Source organism: Macrobrachium nipponense, chromosome 1 (assembly GCF_015104395.2).
Source record: "Macrobrachium nipponense isolate FS-2020 chromosome 1, ASM1510439v2, whole genome shotgun sequence".
NCBI classification, from domain to species: Eukaryota; Metazoa; Arthropoda; class Malacostraca; order Decapoda; family Palaemonidae; genus Macrobrachium; species Macrobrachium nipponense.
Window position 1 is genome coordinate 99,402,520 of NC_087200.1, and position 11,067 is coordinate 99,413,586.

General features: G+C 34.5%; 1 protein-coding gene across 1 annotated transcript in view; it reads left to right on the plus strand.

Annotated features, from left to right (window-relative positions):
- LOC135219509 (uncharacterized) overlaps positions 1-11,067 on the plus strand; it is a 238,576-nt gene that overhangs the window by 24,658 nt on the left and 202,851 nt on the right.

Here is an 11,067-nt window from a genome sequence, read left to right on the forward strand (position 1 = left end):
GTAATAAAGAGAAGGATCCTAATTATTACAAAAAGAAATAGAAACAGTAGCCCGTTCAGAATCAAACAAGCAAACTCGGTGACTGTGTCACCTAGTCAAGCGGTCAAGGTTAGTTAAATCTGCCGAGTTTTCAAAGCGAAGCAAATTCCACACAATAAGCGACTCTAGCAGAGTGGGGAAAAGCGATGTTGGTTCATACATACCGATATCTTTTTGAACTAAAAAGGATTTTTCCTATGAAACACACGACCGTATAAGTAATCAGAGCAGGTTTTCGTTTTAATTTTAATACATTAAGTTATAATAAATACTGGTGGATTAAGCCCAACTGTACGCGCCGTAAAATTAGAATATCTTGTTTTATTTCTTTAATACACGTAATATCTTGTATTTACGGACTCACCGTCTGTTGTTCGAACTTCCCTAATGAGAAGTCCGGATAAGCGAGCGCTTACAGATACCTCATAGTTATAAAAAACATTGATCTGTATGTAGTGTAATTGTAAGATCCATCTAGGGGTATACAAAATATTATCTTACATCCTGCAAAAATAAGGCGTGTTTATCAAAGGAAAATCCTATAAACCTTCAAACATAGTAAAAAATCCGTTGAACAAAAATGAAGACAGTTAATCAAAATAATAACTTATATAAAGGAACTATACATTTGTCTCATAAATCGTAACATTGTTCAAATGACCCAACAGAATTCTTCCACAACCGCAGTCGTACTTTGCACGCAAAATCTCGAGAAGCATGCACCCTCGAATGTCTTAGTGCGTGTAAAAGACTTTGCTGGGAAATGAAATTTTAATCCTTCCGACACTCTGAAATATAACGATTTCCGCGAACAAAGCCCTAAAAGTATACATATCGTGGATACGGAAGTTATAAATATCGCATTTTTTATTGTTTGCTAATTTTTAATCACGCCCAACCAGTCGTGGATGAATCTCTCTGATAATCTATCTAAAGTAATATCCGTAAAGTCTTCAAGCAGATGGTGATTCAGCAGAATTTTTTTTTATCTTCTACCTGAATACCAGGAAGTTTCTCCACTAGCGAGTGATCTCTGGGAGAAAAACGGATGTCCTTGAAAAACAAAACACGGTCTAAGGACAAACATAAAGCTATTTACGTACCTTCGTATAGATTCTCAATGAAATTTTAAAATAGAGATAAATGACGAAGTGAAAAAATGTTAGTAATAGAGCCATTAGGAAATCAAATAAGCCATATAATTTTTCCCCCCTCAAACGTCATGCCATAAAAGATCGGACTTGGCGTATCTGCGCAGATTACTGTTGCTTAAACAAGGAAACGACTTCCGATAGTTTCCAGTGCGATGTACCGACGACATCTTATCTCTGTTAGGTTAGAATAAATTTTTTTTTTCACCAACTTGGACTTACTTAAAGGCTTTTACCTGATACCATTACCTAAGTGATTGTACCTCATATACCGTTTTCAGCACACTCAGGGGACATTATCAATTTTACATATGCCTCTGGCTTACGTTGCGCCCCAATTACAATATAGTGTTTGGAGACTTTTAGGGGATAACCTACATGCCTATATGGATGATCTTGTAATCTTTTCTAATACCTTAGAAGTACATTCACATAAACTAGAGCTAGTGCTACAGAGACAAAGACAAAAATCAATCTCAGAGTAAATATCTAAATGTGAGTTTTTAAAACCGAACATGTTTATCTAGGTTTTATGTGTCTGGTCAAGTCTAAAAGTAGTCCATGGTAAGGTGTCGGCTATTCATAACTTTCCGGTACTTATTAACGTAAAAGGGGGATACAGCACTTTGCGCTGTAGTGGGTATTACAATCGTATGTAAATATGTAACTCTTCAATGATGACAGCTCCTTTAACAGATCTTACGAAGAAGAGCGTAGATTTATTATGGTCTGAAAAGCATCACAGGCGTTCGATATCTTAAAAGCGGAAAATGCAGCTTACCTAACTTAAAATCCCTGATTTAAATAAGGAATTTTTTTTTATTGCAACAGACGCCTCAGACCAAGGGGTAAGAGGGATACTACTTCAGTAATATGATAAACAGTTCTTCCCTATAGCTTTTTATTCACGTAAACTAAAGCCCTCTGAAAGTAAATATGCAGTAATAGGCAAGGAAGGGCTAGGTATCTTTAACACTAGTACATTTTAAGTTCATAATCTATGGCTATCCTGATAAGTCCTTATTGACATGAGTCCTTTACCGAGTTTTTCAAAGGCTTTAATCACAGTCCAAAAGGAACTCGGTGACAATGATCATTCAGGTCTTTGGAGCCAAGATAAAGATATCTACCTGGGGAAAGCAATTATCATAGCTGACGCATTATCCCGCAATCCCGTCACCATACTGCAAAGAACATTAATTAGACTAAAAGATATAGAAACATCCGTGCCTATTGTTAAAACCGTATCTAAACAAGAAAATTCCTTCAACCCAGGAGATCGCGAGCATTGAATATCTGGGTCGGAGCGCAGAACTGTTACAAACTGAACAAAGCAAGTGTCAACAGCGATAAGCAAAACAATAAACACCAAACAATAAACACTTCGAAACGGAAACAGGGTCAGTGGCTAAGCAAAAACAATAAACACTTTTGAGCAGAAACCCTAAACGCAAAAGTACATTTAAAGTATGTGTATCAGAATATGTAATCAAATGTAGTATTAATGTAGGTCTGTGACGAGGAAAACTAAAAACCCGAGCACAGCAGATGACTAACGACCAGGTAGTAATAATAATCTCTTTCATACCAATCGTCATAAACTGGTTGCATTCCGTCATCCAGGGTTCCCTACTATGTCACAGAAAGCCAAATCACTATTGTACTGGCCTACAATGCTTACAGATATAAAAAGCACATAACTAATTGTAACACGTGTCATGAAAACAAGGGACACACTAAGACACCTGTCAGTTAAGGGCCTATCCTGTGCCAAATCAATCCTTGAAAGAATATACTTAGAATTATTAACAGAGTTACGAGTCTGACAGAGGGAATAAACACTTCTTAGTGTTAATAGTTCCTTGACACGTTATATAGAATTAATAGCACTAAAAAAAACACAAACGCAATTGAGTGCGTTAGGAATATTTATGAGTGCTAAATCAGTAAACATGGAATTCAACACATAATAATCTGTGACTCGGGTGGTGTAAATCAATAATAATCTCCTTAACACGTTGTGTGAATTCCTTTCCATTAAGAAAACCATAATATATTTGATCACCCAGAGTCAATCGGTTTGGTAGAATAACGGATAATTAAATAGGAAGTGTCAATGTCTTACGAGTTACAACTCGTGATGTTGGATCCGAACTGGATTATAGCGGTTCTCGCGGTTTTAAATACCTTTATCAGTTATATCTTGTATCTATAGAATTAATGCCGCAAGTAGCTTATACGGTACGCCGCTAGAACCACTTTTTTCCACATATTCAAGCCAACCATTAATTTATCAAATAAATATATAAAAAAAAATATAAATAAATAAATAAATAAGATAAAAAAATAAATAAATATGGATACAAGTGGAGGTCAATATAATACACTCCGTAAGAAGTCGGAAGGGTTACAAATTATAATAAAAAAGGTATCACGATAATATCAAAAGAAGCAAAACGTAACCATTAAATATCCAAATATATATGCGTAAAGATTTGAACTCTAACTTAACGCTTTAGTAATGACAAATAAGCTAAAAGTTCAAACACATATCAAAACCTACTGACATATTGTCTGTCCCGGTAATTTATATTCGTAGTCAATGAAAAAAAAAAAAAAAAAAAAAAAAAATTAAAAAATAAATAAAAAAATAAAATAATAATAAATAAAATAAATAAAATAAAATAAAAGAGATTTTAAAGTCAGGAAGTCTAGAAGTGAAAATGTTATCTATGAATAATCCTATATGAATCTTATACAGGGCTAATAATATATATAGAATTTGTATGGAAACCTTTTTTCATATAGTTTGAATAAGGAATATTTATTTAACATAATGCCAACATGAACTAATATATTGTTCAATTTTGGTACTGTTGTTTTTTTTTTCAGACATTCTTCTCATGCGGGTGGAGAATTAAAACACTAAAATATCATTTGAAAATACTAAAGTCGTATCTCTTACAGCAAGTAACGTAACTCTTAGCTGGCTGAGAGCAATCTCCTGCCAAGTGACGACGTCATCATTGCCGTATCAGCATTTGTTCCTTTTAACCTCAATAATCTGCTTACACAGGCTTCATCTGTGTGTCGTCTCTGCTTGCAAAAGCAGATTGACTGGAGAAAGGAATGCTTAGTTCATGAACTTCACATGTGGTTCATAGGTCACATGACAGGCCACATAACATATTCTTATCCGTGTGTGTAATGCAATTAGTTAAGGACTTGTAATCATTTTTAAAATAGAACAATATAAGCAAATAGGAATTTCTATCAAACCTCCCTCCTCCCCCCTCCACCAAAATATTGCAAAATAGCAATTTCTTATAACAAACAAAATGGGAAAATTAATTTTTTTTTTTCTGAACCTCATAGACATTCAGAAGTATCAAGATATGTATATATTGAAATATTTACTTGCACATTAGCCTATTACAATTCAAGTAAAACATTCATGGAAAATGTCAACATTTTCTTGAAAAACCCAAAGTTTATATAGAAATTTAGTTACATAGTGGGTTTTTTCGTTGCATCTCCTACCTATAATAATGTTTTAACAAAGTTAACCTCAGAAGATGCGCACGAGAAAATTGAATATGAAACTTTTGTTAGGGCACATAGAATCATGATTAATCTTCTCTTTGACTCTTATGTTGCCTGGCAATCTTACAATTAGCTCCGTTTTCACTTCTTTGTCTAGTAACTTACTACCATAATATCGAATTTTCTTTGAGATTCGTAATGATATCATTTATTTTTTATAATTCTGGATATTTTTACAAGTCATCATAGACCTGGATAGGTTCACTCATTGTTAATGCCATGGATAAAAAAGTTTGTACAGCGGACTCTTTTGAATTCCGAAATATCAGCGAATTCATGTGGGTTAAGTCTGGTCTAAATGGCTCTCTCCCTCCCCTGTATTTGGATGTCGTCTGAATTTACCTTTGCCCTTGTGACAAGTATAATTTCACTTGCAGGCTGATTAATGGAACCTGGTTACAGTATCCTGCAGTACGAGAGTTTCACATCGCAACTTCAAAAAATCGTTCGTCGCAGCGGACGACTACAGTCAAGTAACAACCGCCTACAATGTGAAAGGAATTTCATGGACTTCTTCGACCGACACCGTATCTCGTCGTAATCTCGTTTTAATGCGGAACGCTCCAGCGGCTGTCGGAATTCGACTACAAAAAGGGACATACTTCCGACAATTACGACCCGAAGGATATTCAACTCTACTTTGCTGGCGAAGGACTCGTGCTGGATGATCTATTCATCGCGAACGGAATCGTGTAGCTTAGGATGCAGAGAATAAGTATGAGCGCAAAATAGAACGTTTGGACCCGCCCAGGCAAATTTTCCCTTGTTTTAACCATTGAAAAAGGCCGTTTTCAGTGGCTATAGGTGGTTGTCTGGGAACTGTGTAATGGACGAAAAGTGGTTCGAAAGCTAGTTAAATGTGAAGTAGTATAACCTCGGTCATGTATCCTATATATATAAAATGATCATAATAACCGAATCGAAAAATAAATAAAAAAAATTTTTTGCGTGTACGCACTAGGAATCTATATATAATTGATCATAAACCTAACAGAATCGAATATATTTTTTTTTTTTTGCGTGTACGCACTAGGAATCTATTATATAATGATCATAAATAACAGAATCGAAATATATCTTTGCGTGTACGCAATAGGAATCTATTTAAAGTGCACATATATTAATCATAATTTTATGAATCCATATACATATGTATAACCAAACATCAGGTAAGACTATAATCATCTGTTACCTTTTATCTTACAAATATCTGCAGGTATTTTATGAGTAGTATATTGATTAATGAATCAGATACATAACAGTTAGCATAAAAATCAACGAATCAATCAGCATAAAACATTAATAATTTATCAATTCATATATGAAATTTTTTTATCAGTTAAAATATGATTTTTATCATGTAATCTTCATTCTATGCAATTATCAGATACATTAGTATTTTCTGTAGCATATGTATCTTAATGAGATGAAGTGAAAAACTGTATCATTATATATCCGTGATCACTATTATTTACCAATATCATTGTTTTATATTTTATTACTTGAATCAATTCATGTACACCATGAATTTTTATTTACTTATATATATATAATATATATATATATATATATATATATATATATACTATATATATATTCACATAGTGTCTGTATCACACTCCTATAAGTATAATGCAAGTCAAGTTTGAGTAATATTCAGTGGTTGGTTTTGGTAGCTGACCGAGCTGATGTAAGGTGTTTACATAATAAAAATATGGAATGTTTAGTCCATATATATAAAAGTCTAAAACTAAGAGGTCAACCAGATTGCTTGCAGGAATGTGATCAGACTAGAGCGCTAAAGATGACGTATACAATAAGTATGTAGGCTAAGATGACATGCCGTCACCTGTAGTCATTCATTGTTATAAAACATTAGTCCAGCTCCCTGCTTGAGACAACTACCGCCTACGTGATCTGTAGCGTGTCTCATTTGATTGTGTGTTCGTATGAAACTATGTCATTGTATGTATGTTCATGTTTCGAACTACTGTCTGTTCCTTCATAACTTGTAACAGAGATGGTAGACAGAAGAACAGAGTTAGCTATCGTCATTAGAAGACCTGTACCTCTTTACCTAAGCTTTATCATGTAGAGGAATAGGATTAGCCATCATCATTGGCAGAAAGCGATCAAGCTATCGTCATAGAAGACTTGTACGATCATACCTGATCTTCATCAGTAAAACTTCAGAAGAATATACTATTTTATACCTTGTGTTTTCATACAAGAAACATCACTGAACCATGAGTTTAACACATCGTCGTAAAGATAATACCGACTTCGTAAGTGATCTACAAACCCCAGACACTCCATTGAAGATGGAAGTGCAATACCAACCGACTTAGCGTATAGATTATCGCTAGTCAAACATTACTCATAGGGCGCCTTATCATACAAGGCACAAGCCCTAATATATATATAATATATATATATATATATATATATATATATATATATATATATATATATATAATATATTTGTGTGTGTGTGTGTGTGTACGTACTGCTCACCAAGAAATCCTGTTGGGAAATGATACGTGTATCGATTACCTGCACAGTTTCATACTATTAATGCACGCATAAAGAAAGTGTTTTATTTTTATCTTCAGTGCCACAGAAATTCCTCGTTTGTATTCATTGTGCAGACGTGAGTCTCGCTGCATATTCGTCGAAGCCTTGGCATTGATCCTAAATAAACGTCCGACAGGCTTCCTAATTCTCTCTCTCTCTCTCTCTCTCTCTCTCTCTCTCTCTCTCATATTCGTCAAAACCTTGGCATTGACTAAAAGTACGTCCATTGGGCTTGTTCGTTCTCTCTCTCTCTCTCTCTCTCTCTCTCTCTCTCTCTCTCTCTCTCTCTCTCTCAAAAAGGAATAATATTGAATTCCTAAAGACATTCTGATTTTTTTTAACAAGATACAATTGTAATATTGGTTACGAGACATAATTCTCTCTCTCTCTCTCTCTCTCTCTCTCTCTCTCTCTCTCTCTCTCTCTCTCATATCCTTCGAAGCCTTGGCATTGATTGACTTTACGTGCACCGGGTTTGTTCTCTCTCTCTCTCTCTCTCTCTCTCTCTCTCTCTCTCTCTCTCTCTCTCTCTCTCATATTCGGCGAAGCCTTGGCATTGACTTTAAATTTACGTCCACCGGGCTTGCTAACTCTCTCTCTCTCTCTCTCTCCTGAATTGTTCCTTCAGTATGTGTGCATCATGCTATTCTTATTATGATTATGTGTTATGGCAATGAGAAAACTAATATTAATGATGGTGCTATTTTTTATTATTTTTCCATATATATATTTTTATAGTAATAATAATAATAAAGTCTTGACATTTTCCATACATATTTGTAAATTGCTTAATAATAATAATAATAATAATAATAATAATAATAATAATAATAATAATAATAATAATAATAATAATACCTGAAAATAGAAATAAGAAGGATATGGGATATGCCAGTGGAAATTTTACCCATAATCATAGGAACACTAGGCACGATCCCAAGATCCCTGAAAAGGAATCTGGAAAAACTAGAGGCTGAAGCAGCTCCAGGACTCATGCAGAAGAGTGTGCTCCTAGAAACGGCGCACATAGTAAGCCTAAGGATGCAGGATACAACCCGCAACCCCACACTATAAATACCACCCAGTCGAATTGGAGGACTGTGTTAGACGGGGCGGGGGGAATAATAATAATAATAATAATAATAAAAAGCTGTAGAAGCCGTATCTTCAGATATCCTGTGGTAACTCTTGCAATGTTTTCTTTATATATGGTAGCGTCTTGGGTAATATTCTGTGATATACGAAGCATTTATAGGTATGTTTTGCCCTCCCACACATATCCTGGATTTTCTTGTCTCGTCAATAGCGTTTTTACCTTCAGATAATGCTACTGGTAACCACTAGCCTTTCGTACATTTCCGGGCTGGTGCTGAAATTGGCACATTTTATAATATAAATGTACACACACACACACACACACACACACACACACACATATATATATATATATATATATATATCTATATATATATATATATGATATATGTGTGTGTGCTTGTATATACTGGACGTATGTATATATTCACTTCTGTGTAAATTTTATGACGTACCTTTATTATTATTATTATTATTATTATTATTATTATTATTATTATTATTATTATTATTATTATTTATTGTAGTTTCTCAGCTTTTCGAATGAAGTTTCTTTTGTAGCAGCAGGTAACGGGTCATACAAGCAGCTGTTCAAAGTGATTTTATTCCTTAACGTTTTCTGTAGAGCTTCCTACAATACTTTGAATGCTAATGAAGCCAGGGGTACATATGTGCTATATTTAAATATGGCATGGTTGTACAAAGACTTCATTCACCTCTAGAGTATGGTAGAAAGCTCTACCGAAACGTCAAGTAATAAATGAACTTTGGACAGCTGCCGTATCATTCCCTGCGATTATTTATTATTATTATTATTATTATTATTATTGATTATTATTATTATTATTATTATTATTATTATTATTATTATTATTATTGGAGAAACAAATCCACATTATGTAAATGTACATATATTTAAGTTTAAAAACATAAAAAGATAGCTTTCCGGAATCTGTACGGTTCCCCTTTTATCAATCTGACACGTGGATATATCTTTACAGCGAAGTAAACAAGCTGGAGTCAAAAATTAGTGACTTGTTATTAAAACAATGGAACCGGTCGTCCAGTATAAATCAGGCAATGCCGTCGTTTTCTGATGAAAGACCCGCCAGTCGTCTGGAACGTCGAATTGGTCCTTGCCCAGTGCGGTCGTTCTTGATGGTCCTCTTCAAACAGCATAGGCGCCGGCAGCATCGGTTACTGAAGTAGCCGAGTTACCTGAACGGGAGAAAGAGAGGCAACCGCAGCATCAGATGTGGCTAAGAGACAACACTCTCATAATGTTCTTTATTCTTAAAGCCTTTAATATATTTCTTGGAAATAAGGTTGTTGGTGAATTTATCTTCCTGTGTGAAAGATTTATTGCCTTCCATGGAAAAACCCACTGTCTATCGCCGCACCCTCCACTAGCCTTCTAATACCAACTTCTTTACTTCTGAAAATTACTTTAGAATCTTCCCAATTTATGCGGTGATCGAGCTTAAGACTGTGACTAACTAATACATTGTTTTCCGCATGTAACTGTAAGCTCTTTTGTGTTCCCCGATTCTAGTGGGCAGCCCTCTACCACTTTCACCGAATATTTAGAGTCACATTCTGAACAGGGAATTTCGTAAAACACCAACTTGTTTGTGGGTTCGTTGTGCTATATTAGTATAAGAAGTCTCTTAATAGTTGTTATTATAATTAATGACTATATTTATTTTATCATTGTGATTTTTGTTAACAGTTTTCCTTATTCTGTTTAGGGTGAGGATTAAAGGGAGTGCAAGACAATTTGTAAACTTCTCTTTGTCATTTACTTTAGATGAATCTATGTAGAATATTCTTCTGGCTTTTTTAAAGGCATTATTAATAAAATGGGAAGGGTAACAAAGTTTTTTGAAAACATCTTCAATGTGTTTAAGTTCTCTGTCAATGAACAAAATTGACTAAGATGTTGGTTTTGACTTCACTATTGTGCCAGGAGAAAAAATGAATGTATGTTTCTGCATTGGTTTCTTTACGATAAACTGTAAATTTAAAAGTGAAAGTTACTGGGTCATGGAAGATCAATATGTCTAAAAACGGCAACTTATCATCTGTTTCGTGTTCGGCTGTGAACTTGATAGAGGGCAAGATTCCATTAAAATACCGAAGGAATTGTCAAATTTGAAGGGTTACCTTTAAAAATAATGAAAATATCATCTACGTATCTCACCAAAAAATGGGTCTTAGTGAAGATTCAACGTTCTGTAAAATTTCAACTTCAAACAAATTCCATGCAGAAATTGGCAAGATAGGAGACAAAGGAGACCCCATTGAAACACCAAACTTTTGTCTAAATCCTTGATTGTTAATGAAAAGACTGTGGAGGACACACAAAGTCGAACCAGATCTAAGAGCTGTTTAGTGGGTATAGCAAAATTAATGTTACCTAAATCCGACTGTTCCTTGAGCTTATTATGTCCATATTCCAAAGGCACATTTGTGAAAAGCGCTGTCACATCTAGACTAATCATTTTACCCTGAATGTTTCCCAGTTTCTTGAGACGTTCCATAAAATCTATAGAGTGAAGAAGATGAGCCATGGAAGGCAATAAATCTTTCACACAGGAAGATAAAT